Raw genomic sequence first — 21,429 nt, 5'->3', positions numbered from 1 at the left:
AAAAATAAAATAGCATGCATAAGATGCAGATTACAGTATTTATTTCTGTCTTCAAAAATAATCAAACTAATTAAAATACACAAACACCTAAATAAGGCGCACAGTGTATGCTGATGAAATTAAAATGACATTTAGCCAGACATGACATCAGTGAAATTTTGAAACTAGCTAATTGAATCAACTTAATTCCAATACTTCACTCTGATATAGGAGCTCATAAACAATATCCAATAACAGCTCTGTCTTGATTTTGATTTCTCTCTCCTACATTCAGAGTGACAGAATAACACTGGATTACCATCCCATTTACTTTTAAAATAAGAAATGTACTGTATTTAATATTTAATATGAGAAACTTGTTTACTGTAGTAGGATGATTATGGAGATAAAAGAGAAAAAAAAATTCCTTCAGAGCAAAAGACAGTCCAGTATTTTGATTTGAGTTTTAGAGAGAAATCAAGGATGTAATTGCCCAACCTCTTTTGAGCAGTAGTATTATCTCTTCAAAGCTCCTTTACACATTTGTTAAAGGATGCAGGAATCCTGGGAAAGCATTCAGGGCTGATAAATGGGGGGCTGATGGGGAGCCGTCAGAGTGCAGTCGCCTGCACATGGAGATAGGACTATTTGCATTCTGCATTATTCATATGGAATCACTGGACGCCTACACATTTGACATGATTAGAACACTGAAGCAGTAGATTAAGAATCAGAGTGTATTACGAATCAAAACCAGAGAGTAAATAGAGATAAACTCAAGCTTCAAGCAAGGAAGAATTTCTGTTGAGCAAGGATCAGGTTCTATTGTGAGTTTTTTACCCATTTTTTATTTCAAACTTTTTCATGTCAACACTGCTAAGCAGGTTGTGTCTATTAATTTTCATGGTTTTTATGTGAACAATCAAGTATGTGTTATTGTTGTTTTTACAAAGCAAAACAAAGCCCTGTTACATCTAACACTTTGCAACTCAGTATATAATCATACAAAAATACTGCATCAAAAGAAGCATATATGTTCACACATGTGAATGCATAAAGAATACATAAACATTTTAACTGTTTGCAACACCACATTCTTTCATAGATATTGAATAATCTTAAAGAGAACTTCATTACCTAATTTAGAGAAAATCTTGGCTATCTGAAATGAAGTGTCACCTCAAACAAGCAAAGTATAATGTGATCTATATTTAATCATAGATTGAAGTGCCATGTTTCAACTATCAGGAGACTCGTCTAGAAAAAAATAGAAATTGATTCAACTTGATGGCCAAATCAGGGAAGGCAGCGAGTGACTGTGACTTGGCCCAACACAGTTTTTGCTGCAACTACAGCAACATTTCTTAATGTCTGTGGAAACGCTCCATGAGGAAACAATCCAGAAATCAGCTGAATGACTAAAGTGAGCTTTCTGATAATTTAATTCTGAAACTTTTGTCTTTTGTGAGGGCCATACAATATAGCTGTAAAAAGACTGGTGGAGTATATTATTCTTTGATTAATGTTTTATTGACCTTTATGCCCTGATGAAGCACACCATATTTTTTTATTTAAAAAAGTTATTTATTATCATTAATTTATTAAATAATAAATCTAATTCAATTATAATTCAATTAAAAAAAATCTTACTATTTTTATTTTATTCTGGTAGAATAAATCTGATAACATTAAATGACATTTTATTTAATTGATGATCAGTATTTGAAGAAGAGAAGAAAACGTTTGTGAACCAGTCTGTTATTTTATTCATTGATGTCCTCATAGATTACTCAGATTTTATTCATAGGTGTATCAGATCTACAGTAAGGATTAATGTTTGCATCATAACAGGGTTAAAAATAAACGTATATTCTTAAATGGACTACTGTTAGAATGTACTCCTGTAATAAATAATTGTAATTTCAGGATGCATACTGCATGCAAACCAAAATACATATGTGTAATTTAGTTCAGGTGGGTAGCTGCGTCAGCATGCGTACGCTGCAAAGGAACAAGTAAAGGTTTATTCCATGCTGAAAAAAAGAAGAAAGAGAACACAACGTTTCGGCCGTGGAGCCTTCTTCAGGTGTGAGAGAGACAGGGCAGTAGGCAAAGGTAAAGTAGCGGGAGAACAAAGGTTGAGAGGGAGGAGGAGTGAGAGGCGGGAGCAGGGGACAGAAAGAGAGGCCAATCAAGAGGTGTGAAGTCAGAATGGGTGCAGAGAGGTGTGAAATGAAACTGTAATTTATTTCTGAAAAACATATAAACAATATTAAGGGAAAACTGAATTTTGGGATTAGTCTTTGAAATTGTCACCAATTTTTGGCTCCCACTGTTTATTTGGGTTAGTAGAACAATGAGTCCTCATGTGCAAATGGAAGATTTGACATGTAAATTACAGCAGCAATAATACACAGACACAGCAAGGAAGCAAATGGTAGCCCTTGTAATTAAGACAGAAGCACTTTACAAGATCCCTGATGGGGGTCTCCGTCACTGAATAATATTTCACTTTTCATTTTCATCCATGAGTGGACATTAAATAGAATGAAGAAACATATATGCAAATATGCTTAATTTATTAAGCCGTTTCAATTAGACATAACACAGATGGTGTTTTTTTCTGAGTCAATCATTTATTTTGATATCAAACTGCCTATTAATAATAAAGAATTGGGCACACAACTTCGTTAAAAAGCTCAAAACTGAGTATAGAGCATATAAGGCCAGTGTATTACCTAAAATAGAAATACATTTCGTCAACACTTGTGGTTTCATTTTCTCCAGTAAGGAACCAAAGTTCCTCTGATGAAGTATCTACAACACTGCCTCAGTTTAATTATTAAGGTAAAGCAAACCGTTATCATGACTTTATTTTCACTGTAATTTTCATCTGTAATTTGTCTTGCAAAGACTGAAGTGTTACAGCACCACTGTAAAATAAAACTGTATCTTTTTAACAGGTTGGTAGTTTAAAAGAAAATGTTATTTTACAAGGTAACAATAGATATTTAGTAAAGATATGCTATAGGGCTAAATTGTAAAAACAATAAACTGAAGGTAAATATTATATAGGACTATGGCATCCCCTTCTGCAACGTTTGTGAAAAGAATTAAAAAAATACTATCAAATATTTCAAATTGGTTCAGGGTAATTTTGAAATTGATAAACATAGGCAACCATTTGTCACACAGCTACTGTAAGTACACATGCTTTGATCTTTTTGCTACAGTATGTTATGTTCAGTGTGATTAATGATTTTATTAGACACTTTAATGTGTTTTAGGAAAGTTGTTTAGGAACTTTTATGATCACTTTCAAACTGTGCTTGCAAAATAAATCTATCTTCATAATATCAGGAATCTTCCTCTTCATCAATCTTTACACTTATTTTAGTAGTTGCTTCATCCATATAAAGTCACAGTGACTTGAAACCAAACCCAGAAGGCTCTGGACACAAAATGTGACTTAGCTCTGGATAGGATGCCAGTCTATTGCTCTGCACACACGTGGGGAGCAATTAAGAAACAGCAATTGACCTGCACATCATATTTTTGGGAGAAAACTGTAACTTGTCAAAAACCCACGAGACAAATAGTGAATATACAGGGCCAGTTCCTGTCTCGGGCCCCAGAAAAGGGATAGTACTATGCACTGTGACACAATGCTTCTTACCACTGTTGTTAAATTACACAGAAAAATATGCTTGAGTTGTATTCTAGTATTCCAGGTTTATAACACATCTAAGTTCATTCTTTCCACCGAAATGTATAAAACTTTTACCAAAAAAATCCATAATGTTATTCAAGGAAAATGGCATTTTTTGTAGCAGGTACAACGTAGTATCCCTGGAAGCTGTATACAAGCTGTACATCTGCAGTGCGAGCATTGCGCCACGTTAGAGGTGCCACCTTTTTGGATTTTTTCCCATTCCTTTCAAAGGGTCAAGCATGTGCCTGTTTGCTGGTTTCTGAGTCCTAGATGGCCTGTGCTTTCCCAGCTTATCTTACAAATGTTCAAAAGAATTTTGGTCTGACTGGTATAGTATTCGTACTATATCACATTCGCATGTCATAAGAAAACCATAATTACATCAACGGCATTATGATGTTGTCACATCAACATGAGCCACATTAAGGGCCTCATGCAAGGCTCCAGATCAGTGTAGCACTGTGCATTCAGGTTTGCCTCAGTTACTACAAAAAGATGTATGTACTTACTGGACACTCAAGTCCAATCTGCATTCACCTACTGTAAATGTCTAGAACTGAAAGCATATGGCTTTAGTTAAGTCAAATTTAAATTAACCTAATTCAACAGATTGGAATATACAGTATATCCTACCTGAAATTCTTTTAAACAGGTTTCCTTGTTAAAAATTGAAAAAAAGAAGAAAGAGCTTGGGCTTATTTTCTGTATGAAAGCTCTATCTTGGCTTTGCATCAGATTGATGTGTTAGGATTTCTTGTATGTTTTTGTTCCAGTACCTCAAGTGGTTTTTATTTTGTCAAAATACAAACAAGTTTTTCTTTCCTTTGCTAAAAATGTTTACCTCAGAGGAATTACTCCTGCAAGGCTTCATTTTCTGTGTAATCTAGGACAGTATAGGCTTCTTATTCATTTTTGACTCTTTAACGATACTATCAGGTACTACTGTATATTTCTTCTTTGGGAGCACATTATTTTATTGGACTTCGGTAAACTTTGTATGAAGTAAATTTGTATTCTGCTTTGTGGTGTATAGTTATTAGAAAGAATGAATTTTATTTTGAAATGAAAACTAATTAAATTCATTGCCCCTGTTTACTGTTTATTTATTCTATTGGTGTTATTTTTAAAATTACAAAATGCCGCTTCCTAGAACCAACAGCGTGCGGTCAACATTTCCATCAAATCTGTTATTTTATTAATTGAGCTCTCAGACCCTTTTGAAAAATTATCTGGAATTCTTTGATTCATTTATCTGAAGGCCATGAATAAGTGCTTCCATAACTAACTAGACGCACATTTCCATTGTCAATCAAATAATTTACACTGCTCTTCCTAATAACTCGGTCTGAGAATAGTCAATAACTAAATTTAATTCAGAAACTTATGGGCTGTTGAAGGTGACTTTAATGGGGTTTTAATAAGAAAAATATTAAGACTTCAATAAAGCAAGAGCATTCATACAGATGAGGTCCTGAGATTCACCTCCAGAATTAATGTCAATTTTGATGTTTGCCTGTTATAGAATGAGTTTTGGATCAAAATGTTGGATGATGATGATTATTATCACATAAAAACATCAGATCACACATAATAAGAAATAAAGGGAACTTCCCCCATTTCCTTTATTATAGTTTCCCCATATATGAGGGGAGACAAATTAAATATTGATGAATAACAAAATAATAAAAAAACTATAATTAGATTCATTAAACACCAAATATATAACACAATTAAAATGTACAGTACAGTTAATTTAAAAAATCGTAAATATTGTACATTTCATTACCTTAAAATTTACTGTTCAGTAATTGGGAGCTTCCCCAACATTATAAAAATATGGATTACTCACCATTTTTAATGAAAAGGTGCAGGGGTTGCCACGTGTGCAAAGGTGAGACGAAAGCGTAAAACGTCCCTGATGGAGACCACATTACATACAGTATACTGCACCCTGTTCTTCCGCAGAAGGAACCTGCATCACTACTTGTTCTTTTCGCACGTAATGTAAAGTACTCCTTACCACCACAGTTTTTTAACAGACCCATGGAGGTTTAATATGTAAAGTCACATTTGTGGAAGTCACGTCTTGTGTAACCTGGGGAGAAGATATACTTTTCTCTCTTGGTTAAAGAACAAGTACTGTAGGATGCCTGTTTTAACTAGTATGACCTTAATTCTCTTGTTGAAATGCATTCAGTGCTGAAATCATCATAATGACAACACCAATGTGGTGAAATGGATTTCCTTAATAAACTACATTGGCTTGAAGGGTTTATAAATAATTACACTAGTTGACCTAAACCTTGGCAGGATACAACACAAGAAAAAAAAGCTACACACTTGCACCTAGCTGTATCATGCAGAACATACCTACTGTATTTTTTGCCCACAACTGCTCTGGTACAAGTCATACTGCTAACTGGATTTCTTCAGTTTAGTTTTCCCATTGTTTGCTTTCATTTCACTTATTTGATAATCCTTATTGTCATTATAATTAGTGTACTTACTGTATAATTATAAAAACATCAAACACATCTCTTATTTTCACACACATAAATAATATAGAGATATGGTTATCAAAAACGCATTGAAATTGTAATGTGAAAATCTATGATAGTTTTCACAATAAATGTGCTATTCTGAGACACATACAATAATTTAATTTTACTGTATATGCAAAACCTAAATTTCTTGTGATTAGGAAGTAGTTTTTGTAATGGTATTAGAAAAGGTGCAGTTCGCAAATAAGTTAATTCTTTGCACATTTGCCTGTATTTTTATGGAATCCATCTAGAATTTTCCAGCAGAATATTTCAAGGCTTATTTTTCAAGTGTGTTTGGTATAGATTTCACTCAAAAAGACTAAATTTAAAAAAGACCATATGAACTCTGAACCCGTGATGGATTTTTATTGGAATATGAAATAAGTATGTTAGTCTTGATTTCTTATGTAATATAACAATGGACATAACAATTTCCCTTCTGGTAGTTCCCATCCTTCATTTTCTTCTGAAAGTTAAATACAATTTTAAGTTCCAACCTTTAGAGGCAGACTATCTGGTGGACAGACACAGTCACCTTAAGGATACAATTTATAATTACTGTAGTTCTCTAGTTGTATACTGTAGTTAATCCACCACAATGTACGATGTTCACTTTTCGTTGTGTACAGTATATAAGGACCTCACTCAATAACATCAATAGCAGAAGTATGTGAAGCACTGGTAGCCACACACCAAGCGAGAGCAGTGTTGCATTGTTTTAAAGAAGTCTTTTTGTTTTATTTTTATTTTATCTTTCTGTAAATTCACCTTATAATTATCCACCAAGATCTTCCTGGCCATTGGACTGACCCATGTGTTTGGAATGGTTTAATGTGTGATGTTTTTCGTCACTGTGCTGTCTGAGGTAGGGATCTACACTGTGTATCTGTATACTTAATTAAAAATGTTCTTAACATATTCTGAACATACAGGGTGATTAATGAGCACATGGTGCTTGGTTCTTGGAGACCAATATTGCATTTGTTAATGGCGTCAAATTTAATCCTATATTCCGGATTATCTCTCTAAAGTAGCTGGAAGAAATCTGAAATTCAAGTTTGTAATGGTGTTGAACTGATCATTGAATGGCTGGAATTGCGTATAAATCCTGAAATTCCCCTCTTTCTGTATTCTCAAACATACCACGAAAACAAAGAAAGCCAAAATCGTCACAAATTTTAAATGAGAGACAACTGAAGCAAACAATGTTTTAAACTGCCAAGCTAAATCCAGTGTTTAAGTGTTTTTTAACTGTTCCTTGTTAAGCAGTTAAAAAATATCAGGTCTATTTTTAAGCATCTTGTCCTGGTGTGGCTTGATAAATTACTTACAGTAAATAGGAAATAGTTTTGAGGGACTGTATTCTTTTATACATTACATTATATGGTTGTTCCATGTAAATAGGTAAGACTGTTAAATAATACAGTATATAATTAATTAAAAAAAGACAAACACAACTTCTGAAACAATTTCATTTGTGAGAATGTGGCAGACCTCTGCATTTTTTTCTTCCATCTACTACATTGTGTATGACTGTCAGCTCTATTAGACAGACCCTTAAGGCTGTAGTGTTCCAGCCAAGTAAAGTTTTCATTGATTCAATGATTATGATATTTACCAAATTTTGAGGCTTATAATAGATGCACTATGTGACAGGAGGTGTGTGGACATTTTTGTTTATGCTTACAAATCTTTATGGTGTTCACAAATTTGAATTGTGAAGGACTGGATTGGGGCTTCAGCATGTTAAAAAGACATTTACACTGGCACAACTATTGAAACATCTGTTTCAGATTCATGTCAGTTATTTGTTGGGAATGCGCAATTTTGTTTGAGGCATGGAAGACTAAAAGAGAAGTAGAAAAATGTTAAAGTCCTGATTATTTTCCATGAATGCAACCCATAAATACTGCCATTTGCCAATAAAATCTATAAACATTAACTAATGGTAACCTTATGTCTACATATATCTGGTATGCTTTACAGTGCCAGAGACAATGTTTATAGCCAACTATTTAAGCGGGGTAAGATAAGTGATTAAACATGAATATGACAGCTACGGTACATAAATGTGCATCCTATTATTTGTGTGTATATATATGCTAATAATTAATACAGTATGCCAGTCTTATTTTGGAAGAAAACAATACATCATTTAAAACAGCTCCATAACCTTAATGCTTTTTGCTAAAAAACTATACAGTTTACAGATGGTTTACAGTATTCTTTCTATAATGTCTGTAATTTCTAATTATTACTGTATATACAGTATATACCAGTTCCAGGAAGCTTTGTAAGTGTTAAATAATTTATGTCAGCTGGTTTCTTTTAAATTGTGAAAATATTGCCTTTTCATATATTCAGTATTTCTGATAAGAACTTTACTATAAGAAACTGCTCAGATAAAGGTCTTCCAAAATGTCAAGTAGTTTGTGTACTGAAAAATTCATGTGAGAAGATTCCCTAAAGACAACAGACTGGCAATGAGATGTCACAAGCTTTATCAGAGTGCTTGACTGCAAAACACTTCTTCAGATGACAATTAGAATCACAGAGCTCTCTAACAAAGGAAACACACTTTTCTGTACTCTTTTAAAGGTGTGTCCTGCCTTATCTGAAATTATACAGGGGCTGTGCTTTTTATTAGTTGGTGACATGTAAAAAGTACATTTACAAGAGCAGGCTGATCAGAAAGTTCATACTGTACTGTATGTTGTATATTTTTTAAATGCTGAAATTATGCATGATATTAATAGTTCTATACCCTTCACCACAGAAACATACACATACTTTCTCAGAATAACCAATTCAGAATATGAGATTGAAGAAAACAAAAGTATTTTTGGTCTTTTGTGTGCTGAGCAAGTAAATAGAGTTCTGGGTGTAACATTTTATTCTTGATGAGATCAACATCTTTTTAAGTTTATTTTTTATTTCTAAATATTATGCCTCAGGGCAGCATGGTGGTGCAGTAGTAAGCATTGCTGTCTTGTAGTGCAATTCCTAACTCAGTGGGGTTTATATATTGTCCCCGTGTTCACAAAGGGTTTCCTCCCACAGTCCAAAGATACACTGGTAGGTTAAATGGCTTCTAAGAAAATTGGCCTGTGTGAGAGTGTGTGTCTCTGTTTGTGTCTGTGTGTGTCCCATGACTGGCAACTCATCCAGGGTGTATCCTGCCAAGCGACCTCTGGTTGCTGGGATAGGCACTGGCCCCCCCGTGACCCCGAATTTGATGAAGCGGTTAGGAAATGGATGGACTAAAACCTAACTCTAAAGCAGCTATTTTTTTATTTTGTAAAGACATCTGTCATTGCTTTGTTACTATGAAACTGCCATTTCTCTTAATATAGCAATATGATCTTGTGTCGGATCTTCACAGTTTGATTTTTTCTGGTTGAAAAAGGTCAGAATCTTTCACAGTACGCTTTGCGTTCTCCAAATGTCAGTGAGGTGGAAGAGAAATATATAATCCATCTTTGCATCCATTTCATTTTATAGTTTGCGAGTTCTTGGGACAGTTGAGTTACTTTAGGGATTGGGCTGTTTTTGTGTGAGTGCTGTGGAGATATTGCCTTTTGTTGTACGATTAACATGTTGCATCATATAGGGTACTGTACAGTATGTCTTTTCAGTGGCTTGTGGATTTCGGTTAATGTGTGCTGGTTCAGAATATCTTTGTGCCCATTTTAATTTCTTTTTAATCATGCCTGGACATAATTATCATTGCTGAAGTTTCTGTCTAGCAATCATTTCATGTAGTCCTCCATCACATACAATATATATATACATATATACTATATATGCAAGCTGTAATAATATATTTGTAAGAAACGCTGATTTGGTGAAAAAAGCTTATCAAATTATTAGAAAAACTATCAGTATAAAACATGTGGATCATTAATGTTTCCAAACACTGCATGTGGAAAATGGTGGAATGAAAAAGTGGCAGTAACTGTAATAATGAAGTCCGTGTTGAATTTCCTAATCATCATTAACTCAACTATTCATAAGATGATGCTCATGTCAGCTATAAGCATGTCTACATGACCTAGTTTCACATCTTTAAAGTGTAAGTTAAAGAAATTAGATGTTACAGGAGAGTATAAAAAATAAAGATTTATGGTAGCAAAAAAGGGGTGTGTCTTTCACTGGAATAGAAAAATTCTGTTGAATTGTGTAAACAATTAATTTACCACTAAAACATCCTTCTTCCTCTGATCCATTCTGTCTCCAGACCTGTATTGTATGTTTCTCTATGATAGGTAAGATATTAATATGAATGCGATGAGAGACATTAAAAAAATGTATTATATTAAATGTATTTGCAAATACCTTATAAAATCTAATTATACTTGTCTGAAGGTGGCAGAAAATAGTTTTTGGCAATGTACTGTATTAATGTAAAACATTAAGCAGGTTTTTCAATTAGATCATTTGATTGTGGGCTATTTCAAAACATTCATCACATTTTTTTCTTGTCATTGACTCTTGACATCTGGAGGACAAGATCTAGACACTGGTGAATTTTAACGTTTTGTATAGCGAGTATATTTTTCTAATTAAACTAACATGCTTTGCAACAAAAATAGAAAAGAGCAATTGTTGCAGTCTAGCCAGATTATAGTTCTCATTATTAGTTTCTTGTTCTTAAAAAAAATTCAGCATTAATAGAAATATGTTTATGTGTATGCATTTACATGTGTATATAAATATGCCATGTAATCATACTGTATGTGTGTCCTTTTTTGGGGAAGAAAGGGTCATCATATGAGAGACCAGTATTCAATGACAGAAAGGAAGTTGTCTGTACAGTAGGTTTAAAAAAACTTGTTAAAAACATGATATGTGCTTTGCAATCTAAGTGTTCTCTTGGTGACCTCCTAGGGGCACACAACCTCCAGTTTCAGAAAATCTGTTTTTTTGCTTGCTGTAAATGAATCAGACAAGCATGCAGGGAATACAGTGTAATAAAAGCAAGTATATTATAATTGAAATAATGCTTCCTTAAGCTATTTTGTCAAAATTACTTATGCAAAGCAATGAACATTGAAACAGTTGTCTCATGGGAAAAAATATGTTCATTTTTTTAAATGCTTAACATGTGTAATGCATATTTACAGAAACCCCACTTACATAATACATATTCTGAAGGACTGTCTCTGTCCTGGAACATTTATGTAATATGTATGGCTAAATGTGATCATGATGGGTAATTTTGTGGAAACACCTTATTTATTAGCTAGACGACAACAAGCTCACATATGTTATTGGTGAAACAAGCAGTTCTGGTCTGGGAGATTGCAGTCTTTTGTATTTTCCTGAATCATTATGAGTGAGTTGAGGTCAGGCAGTGTATGATTAGTCTTATACAGTATGTGGAGACTGGTCAGGCCATTGTAGTTGTGAAGCTAAGTAGACTATCCTCTTTCCAACATGATGCCAATTATGTGTCACAGCGAAGTGGTCTGCAATAATTCAGGTTTCTTTTAGGGCTTTTTCACCATGATTGTAGACTTCTGAGCCCATCTGTGTTCATAGAAAATTATGTACAGGTAATAAGTTACAGACCACACTATGCATGTGGCATAAGATTGGGAAAATATATCCAGGTATATAGTTTTTTTTCTTGTACAGTATTGCAGTCAATAAAATTTTTCCCTTCAAGGGCACAGTCAAAATCAAGGTAATTTAAAACTAGTATCTTTAAAACATTACAATGTAATCTAATTTTTTACAGCCTTTATTTAATTTATGACAAAGACATGAGATTGTAGTTGTTGGGCCCCATTTAATGAGCAATCCAGGCTTCTGAATTGACCATCTAATTCCTTATACCCAGATTTAGTTGTGTGTAGAATTTTTTTTTAAAGTATGCAATCTGCTAATAATCAGTATTATTTAATCACATTTCATATGAAGTACTCTTGCTATCAATTTCCCATTGTTACGATTTATTATTATCACTTGAGCCAGTTATTACATTCCTTTATGATTTCAAAAGAGAAATGAAATTATGGCAGATAATATATCTTTTTTGCTAAGCTTGGATTTTAAAATAATTACAGAATAGCTTTTAATGAAAGTAGTGGTGTTAATTAAATGACAACAATGTAATAAACATTTTATTGAGGTGACCTAATGAGATTTCATACTATGCGCTTCCTTAATTTTCCAATGTGAGAAAATAAAATATTAAAACATGTTGCATTTTCATTGTTGTGATAAAGGAATTCCCCTGAGTGGTTTTGTGGTTAGATACTAAGCAGAAGGATAAAAAAAAACTTAAGACATGTTTCAGCAGCTTATTTTATCTGCAACTGTCCTGTGAAAAACAAGCTACCCTCCAATGTCATTTATTGCCATAACAGTTTCAGGCTGATTGTTAAATTCAAACCAAACTGTGGAATCATTTTCATTTTTTTTCTTGCTGGAGCCCTGCCATGATTTAAACACTTGTTTATTCCTAGCTGACAGCAAATCTATTGAATACATCATATTTAGCTTGGCTTGTATCTTAAATCACGCTAATTCATCCAGGTACAGCACCAGATGTAACACTAACATTGAGCAAATCTGTGTCTGATGAGCCCATGCTGGCTGTAGGCAGTAGCCAATATAGATTTTTTTCAGCAGTTTCAGGGATTTGGAAGAAAACCAACCAATGGAATATGGAATATTAAAAATCTTTCTCGTGAAAATATATAACCCATAACATATCAATTACTTTGATATGTTATCTAAGAATAAACAATCTACCTGGTGCAATTTTCATGTTAAAATTGCATTAATTATAGTATGCAATGAAATAAAGGAAATAGCTAGACATATTCACACTCACATTCAAAACGAATGTGATTCAGGTCCTTAACCCTTCATGAATACACAATTATTTGAATAAATAAAAGTGACTAATGGTCTTGATTTTTGCTACACTTGTACTGTTTAATGTCACATTTCATCCAACAAAAATATGGTTGCTTTGATTTTTATTGTTCTCAGAAATTATATAATTATTAGTTGCTAGTTTTGTTGAATGCTTAACTGGTTCAGTTCTTTGCCCCTCTGCTTTACTCCCACCTATTGTCTCCTCTCATTGTGTGTTTTCGTTGTGGCATATCTTGTGTATTTTTATTGTTGTTCTCTAAAACACTTTGAGAAGCCACCTTTAAAGGTGGTATATAAAATAAAGTTTATTATTATCAATAAAAAACAATATTTTCCTGAACATCTACATGACTTTTACATTGTTCTGTTCTTTCCCAATTCATAAGTAATGTCCATGTTTTGATTATTTATTATTAACATTTTTCACAATGTTCTTAAACCACAATAATAATAATAGTAATAATTAAGTAACAATACTTAAAGAATAGTTTCTAAAAATATTGTTTAAAGTATGCAAATATTGGTTTTCCATTGTCATAAAGATTCTTCTTTTTTGTATCACTACATTTGCATTTTTTGTCTTGAATATATGGAGACCTACTTAATTTAATATTTAGAATGCATACTGTAAGTGAGTCTTGATCCTTCTCACTCACTGCTTCTTTAAATTATACAACAATGTGTTGTTGGTGAAGAATGCATTAGCTGTGAAGGTGTGGTCTATGCTTAATCAGTTGCAGTATTCCTGTCATCGATCTTAATTCATTTGAAAAACAGTTTAGTCTGACTGCTAACAAGAACATACCAATAAAAGATGAAAGTTATGGAGTTTATTTTTACGTACTTTTTAAAACATGTGACACAATCCCTACTGTAGTGCTGGCACTTGAAAAATTGAACGTTTGAGCTAAATTTTCTAACGCACAAAGAAGAAAATTCAAGGGACGTTTTGTTAGCATTATAAATTCACTGGTAATATCTCATTTAAAATGCTGTGCACAGTTTTTATCACCAGATTACTAAAAGGATATTATTTCTCTAACATCTATTCAGAGCACTAAAATATGGTTATTTCCTGGTATTTTGAACATAGAAGAGTACAAGGGTAGCTTAATGCAGGTATTAAAATCCTGAAAAGTCTAATTAAGCCAACTCAGAGGACTACATCAGGATCAACAACAAAACAAGCACCTATAAACATAACAAACAATTATGAAGAAGTTTCAGTTTTTGTCTTGTGTTAAATTAGGGATCATTGTACTGAAAAGTACGGTTTTGGTAGGTAAAACAAGTGGATTTGATAACTTGACCTAATTCCTAATTCATCTTTTATTTAATCTGTTTGGAAATATTCTGGGTAAACATCACAAGGAAAATATTGTGTGCTGGGTGTGATGTTGTGAATTGGTATAGATCCAGCAATTCAGAATAAGCAAGGGGTACTTTTCCAGAAGTTGTGTACTGTGCACAGTAGGTGAATTTGACAAACAACTAATGTTGCTTAAAGAATTTAAAATCTATCTGACTTTACTGTAGCTCTCATGTAATTGAGCAGAAAGTCACTCTGTTGGAGTTTGTGTTAACACACTGCACCCTTTGGAATGGATTTTTATCACCTTTATCACCTTTGTCTGTCTGGGGCGTGGGGGTTGTATCCCTTCCTCAGTTTAAAAGTGCTATATCCCCCATAAACAGAGAGATTAAAACCCGCTATCGAAGAAACATCTGCCTTGCGACATTTTTCAAACTGCTCCAAAGTTTGGCGCTGAGTAAAATCCTCTAAACCGAAAGCCACGATGGACACTACAATCACCCGTAACACATTCCGTAGTAACGTAATACCTCTAATACAAAGAACCACTACAAAGTAAAACAATCTCAAATGCAGCACGCGTGAACCTGATAAAAAATATAGGCTTCACAAAACAAATCAAAGCCCCCAAATATGCTACATCCTCACTATAGTTACGGCAAGGTGAAAGTGGGAACCTGATTTTTTAATTTTTTTTTAAAGAAAATAAAAAATAAGAACAATGACATGTCCCTGCCTAACTTAGACGTTGTATTACTTTAAAAGCTTAAACTTTAAACAGAACCTTAGTTATATTCACCATTGTATTAACAGTTACAACAGATACAAATCTTAACACAAATCCAAAACCTTTTAAAACATAAGCTGTTAACTCTACTTCACACCTGCATGTCAAGATCACGGTGTGCCCAGCAGCTCTTTTGTTTGGATTACACCATGAACGAATCCCTGAGGTACAGTATACCATCCAGGGTTTCGAATTTGTTTTTAAAAAATCAAACCTTTGTTTGGATGAGAGAAACAGGTATCTTTTGAGAAGTTATGTACTGCTTGAAAAGAATCTGATTTTGACAAACCTTCAAGAGCTAATTTTGCTTGAAGACTGACTGTATTGCAGTTTATTTCATTGAACTGCTCGGACACCTATGGAGGTTCCCGATCTAAATTTAAGGTCTGCTTCTTTCACGTTTCAAGTTTTTGCACTTGTTAAACTCCGAGATGCTCACTGATTTAACATTATATTCGCCACATTAAGCTGAAACGGAAAAATAAGACGTTCTGTAGTTGATCTTTTTGTAATTCGATTTATTCTATTATTTGTTAATTATTATTATTGTTGTTGTTAATAATAGTAATTATTTTATTTTTTATTATAAAACCACTAACATTGATACAGGGGCAGTTGCTGTTCATAGCCTCTCATTAATTTAAAATGCGCTGAACTCTGCCACTGGCACCCCTTTGAATACTTAACACCTATATCACCTTTGTCTGTCTGGGGGGACGGGGTCCCCAGTATCCCGCTATGAGAACATGAATGTGAATTGAACATTTAAATACTGTGATATACAAAATTAATCCCCTGATACAACCAGCTAAATACATATATCTGTATCAGTAAATTAATAGGTAACGGGTTAATTCCATGCTGAAAAGAAAAGAAAGGAAACGCTTCTTTTCAGCAAGGAATAAACCCATTACCTGTTCCTTTGCATCGTATGCTTGCTGATGCAGCTACTTACAGTACTTGAACTACTTCAATAAATTAATAATTCATATTCATATTCTGAACTGTGTATATAAATATGGTTTTATTTCCCTCATCATGTAGAGAGACACACTGGCTGCTGAGGGTGAGCATACCTGGTGTCTGGACAGTTCAAGAATATCTACTGTAGCTAAATAACAAAAACAGAGTGGATACCACATAACTTGATAGCTCCTCTAGCTAGTCCATGTTGCCAACATTATCTTTAGCAAGGAAGAGTAGGGAGTCATTCTTGTGAATGTGAGTCATTCCTTTTCAAATGCATGTGTAGTTGTTAGGGACAGTTGTTTGTAGAGAGTTGTTGGTAAAATGAAAATATCATTTTAGAGTGTAGGCTCACTGGTGCAGTTTATTTTATGAACTATGTACAGTACCATCTGTCTTTATACTGTATACCATTATACAGATCACTTTGGAGTGCATTAGGGTAGTCAGTGTTAATAATCTGGTGGGGAATGTTGGATATAATGTGTTGAGCTCTAAGTCCTCACTAAAATTGTAAATAGTCTATGTACTTTTGTCTTTTGTGAGTGTAGTTTAATACATTATTCCCTTTTAAGCTATTGTTTGTTCATTGCTCCCTTACCAAATTCTTCTTGTTAAGTTAAAGAAGCCACATTGCCTCTTTCAGTGTAGCCTGACCAGGGTTTGTTATTATTTATCTTTTAGCAATTGATTGTATTTAAGCTAGTGCTATGACTAACTTAAATAACATTATATGTTATTGAACTATTATTTGTTTTGTTAATAGCACCCCACATATATAAACATATAAAGGAATGACTCAGTGCCATCCCGCAGCTAAGTGAAGCTTATATACAGTAGTTGTGCATGATATTAAATTATAATACATAAATCCAAACATACATAGTAGCCTTCTTAAGTAGCCCATTTTTTTAAACAGAATCTTTGTTCTATTTAAAAAACATTTCCAGTTGCAATACTTCAAAATGTGGCATTTTGAATAAAAAAAATGCTTGTCAAATTTGAGATTCTAATGTAGAAAGGTACAGGCTGATTAACCCACCAAAAGAAAAATGGTCTCCTTTTTTACTCTCAAAAGCTTTTAGAGTTTACTGTCAATCATCCAAATAACTTAATGTGCCATAGATCTTTAGTCCTGCTGAATCTTAATAATTCAGTTTAAAGAATACATCAAAGTACTTTTCGTGCTTTCACATTTTACCTTACTTTGCCAGTTGTTCCACTTGTTAATGTTTACTAAGAAATCTGTTTGCATTTTAGCTTGTTAAATAGAGTCATTTTTTCCATTTGCACTTCTAAGCCAAAAAAAATCTACTGGAGGTCTATGTCAGGATTCAGCCAGTCACACCATTACTCGAGGCAGTCAGCTGTTCGTCTGCAATGGAAAGCTGTTGATTTATGCTCTTGTTGTACATTGTAATTGCATATTTGCACGTCCTCTTAAAAAAGCTTGCCTCTGCTGATTTTCTTTTGATGTTGTCTAATGCTTTCGAACATTAGAAAGTGAATGTTATTAACACCTTAAAAGTGTTGTCCTTATATCATATTCACTTTCACTTTATACAGAGTCTGGTAAAGGCTTTTTACATGGGACAAATCACAACTTAATTGCTTCAAGTTTACTATTGAATATTAATATATAATGTAGAGTACTACATGTCTTATTCCATATTAACCCTTGTATCTGATCAATGGTTAAGGTAAGACATGGGTGGCACTCAAGTCACACACTGTTTGAACACAAATGCAGTTACAGTACATTGATGTTTATACAAGTCGTATGGTATGAGGATTGTGGCTGAACCTGTGTTTGGGTTAGGAAACACTAGCTTTTGTGCCCACTGTGGAAACTTTGATTATGACAGCAATATTAAAGCAATATTTATTATATATTTTCATTATATATATGAAACATCCCATGGGCAAACCTTACATAAAAAGCTTAATAAGATATAAAGATAAACTAGTACAATTTAACTGTGAAAAGATTTACTTCAATTATTAGGCACATGTATAGTATTATTTATATTTTATAATTATGAGCAGAGGTGTTACAGTATATTTAGTAGTATTGTTCTCTGGGACAAAATACCAAGCTTACTGTAAGTTGTGTGATTTAATAAATAATGCCAGGTGCAAGGAGTTTCTTATTTCTATTGGTACATTTGAGATAAGTTAAAAATGTCAGAATTAGTTGATAAAATTATTTGTCAAAATGGCCATTCAAAAAGACATGGTTTAGTTAACTCATAAACAGTGGAAGAAGTAACCATGTTCTCCGCCTGAGGAGTGAAGATTGGTTTTTTGCTATTGACATGAGGCAGACTGCTTCAGAGAAGTTCAGCAGTAAATGAAACGCTTGGTTTTAACAATCAGCACACTGGTGCAGAGTAACTAGAAAGTCAGTTCTGTGATGGACAGACTATGCCTAGAAGGCAGAGGGTGACCACACCAGTTTCAGACTGTCAATTCCATCAGATTGCAGTGGCTACAGCACAAGAATGTATAGCAGGAAATAACCCACACATCTGCAGATAGTAGCTCACAGTCTGGATAAAAATACACTTGATCCTTTGAGGACATTGAGGTGCAACATGTTGAGAGCTGAGAGGCAAAACTGGCACCTTCTGGGGGCCAAGAAACCCCATGTGACAAAGAGACCAGTGAAATATCTTATTATCCACTATACGTAATGCTAAACACATGCCAAAGACAGTGTACTGTATATGGAAACATTGCTGTGAGTGTTACGGTAATTATTGTGTACTTTGTCACTTCCATAATGTTTGTTAATCCACCTATCAAAATCTATTGCAGCATATGCAAACATAACTACAGTAGTTTGATTACAACAGTACCAGAACCTAGATTGTTGATATACTGTAGATTGAGACGATCTCTGGTCCTAACACAAATCTCTGTGGTACTCAAAAAAATTACATAACTCCAATTTGAACATTCAGCCCTTATCTGTGATCTGTTTTTTATGTATTAACCAGCTCTCAAACAAAAATATGCATTAGTTAGAATGCCTACTGCCTTGATTATTCTTTTCTCAGGAATTGTTTTCTCAGAAGCTTTCCGAAAATTAAATATGCCACAGCATGATCACTATTGTTTCTTGTTTTAGCAACTGTAACAAATTAGTAATTATTGGCCTTGTCATGAATGATTGTTGGAAGATTTCAGCAACCTATTTTTTTTAAGTACAATGGATAGAGCATCATCAGATTCTACATACTTTAGAGTGCCTCACTTTAAGCCCCGTTCACACTCATGTTAAGAGCATGTTACAACAGTTGCAGTCCAAGAAGCTGATTATTTTGGCAGAAAAATGACAGTGTGTAGTATTGCAAGCAGGAGCCTAATGAATATATATAGTTTTTAAGAAAAAAATATTCTGCAAGTTATCTACTAGAGAAGAAGATATGGCCCCTTGGAGACTGGTGTTGTTTAAGTTTGCACATGCGATAACATAGCTACTCATAATTTGTTTTAGATAGTTCAATGGTTGGTTTGCTGATTTAACTGAAGAAATGCTAGTTTAATGGCATGCATTTCTGGATTTATGACAAGCACAGATGTTGTTTAGGATGTTACTTGACCTCTGAACTTAAAATGTCTGTAGGCTTTCAAGAAATCCAATCACAATAGTCATATAGAACTTGACCTAGAGAGACATTGAAAGAATAAACAAAATCATAGATAATGTTATAGCTCATCAAATAAAAAGAATACCACAACAGGGACTCTTGATGCTAGAATAATGAAGATGAAAAAAAAAAACCCTAGCGTGAAGCTAGTGTCTGTGTTTTTGGCCGAGGCAAGTCCCTTCATCTTATTCTGCACTCTTAACAATGGTTTCTTTGCATCAGTTCTTCCTGGTAGGCCAGCTTAACGCAACCTTCTCTGAACAGTTGATGTTGAAACATCTGTACTTCTAGTTGCATTGAGCTCCGCTTCTATTTCAGGGGCAGTTAGTTGCCGGTTTCGCAGACTTGTGACTCTAATGAATGTGTTCTCTGATTCTGAGGTCACCTTTGGCCTGCCTGAACCTTTTCGGTCCTCATGTGTGCCAGTTTCTTCATATCATTTGATAGTCTTGGCCAAAGCAATTACTGACACTTGCAAAGTTATTGCAATTTGTCTTAAAGATTGACCTTCATTTTTTAAAGCAATTATAGACTCTCTTTTTTCCTTGCTTGCTGAGCGAAATTTTGCCATGTTCACTCAGGAATGACAAACTTTTGCCCATGCTCCCTATATTTATAGTAATCGTGGATCCTCACTTGTTTACCAATAATTGGTGACAAAAGGTAAATGAAGTAACATGCTACTTAACTGTGAGGAACTGTTGTCTAACAGAGACAATTTTAAAACACTTTTAGTGTTCTAACACCATGTTATACACATTTCTGACTTTTAACTAATCTGGGCTTCAGACTGAAATCTGCTTGCTTTGGGTGTTCATTTTATTGAAAATGAAAACTTAACATTTTTAATGCAGTTCACTTAAGATTATAAGTACACACATCATATAATTAAATATTATGGCAAGATTCACACATTTGTTAATTGTTTGCCTTTGGAAAAAGTTCGTGAGTCCTGGTTTTCACTGTAACAACATAAACATGCTTTTCATCCTTACGGTCTGTATATTTTATTAAGGACAAATGACTAAGAATCAGATATGTTAAATTAAATCATGTTAAATTATATTTAATTATTCCAACCAATTCCATATTTGATTCAAATGGTGATTCCATTTATTAATGATTTACTTATTGCTACATCCATTATTAAGATTATTTTCTAAGTTATATTTAACATTTATAAAAATGTCAATATAGTATACATTTTTTATTTTATTCGTTCTATTATTAGAAATTCTATTATTATTATATTCTATTGTTATAGATTCTATTATTATCCCCAAGGAGCAATTTGTTAAAGAATTAGGTTGTGCATTGGCCAGGATCTGAACCTGGACCTCCCACATGGCATGTGTTTCTATGATTGGTTGAGTGGATTTGTGGGAGACTGGAAAATGTAGTTTCATACCTCATGTATTTAGTATCACAAGTAAAATTAAAAACTGCAGATGTTGCTTAGTGATTAGTTTATCAGAAGATTAATTTTCCACTACACTGCCAAGAAACATTATATATAATATAAAAATGTTATAAATAAACAAATAGAATTACAGATGTTATATTTCCTAACAGAGGAAATGTAACCAAAC

General features: G+C 33.6%; 1 protein-coding gene across 21 annotated transcripts in view; it reads left to right on the top strand.

Annotated features, from left to right (window-relative positions):
- LOC148654992 (membrane-associated guanylate kinase, WW and PDZ domain-containing protein 2-like) overlaps positions 1–21,429 on the top strand; it is a 395,408-nt gene that overhangs the window by 179,178 nt on the left and 194,801 nt on the right. The gene's annotated exons all lie outside the window — the stretch shown is intronic.

The sequence above is a fragment of the Lepisosteus platostomus genome, chromosome 9 (genome assembly GCF_059453375.1).
Source record: "Lepisosteus platostomus isolate fLepPlt1 chromosome 9, fLepPlt1.hap1, whole genome shotgun sequence".
In the NCBI taxonomy this organism is placed as follows: domain Eukaryota; kingdom Metazoa; phylum Chordata; class Actinopteri; order Semionotiformes; family Lepisosteidae; genus Lepisosteus; species Lepisosteus platostomus.
The sequence above is the reverse complement of the archived record's forward strand: the minus strand, read 5'-3'. Positions and strand labels throughout refer to the sequence as shown.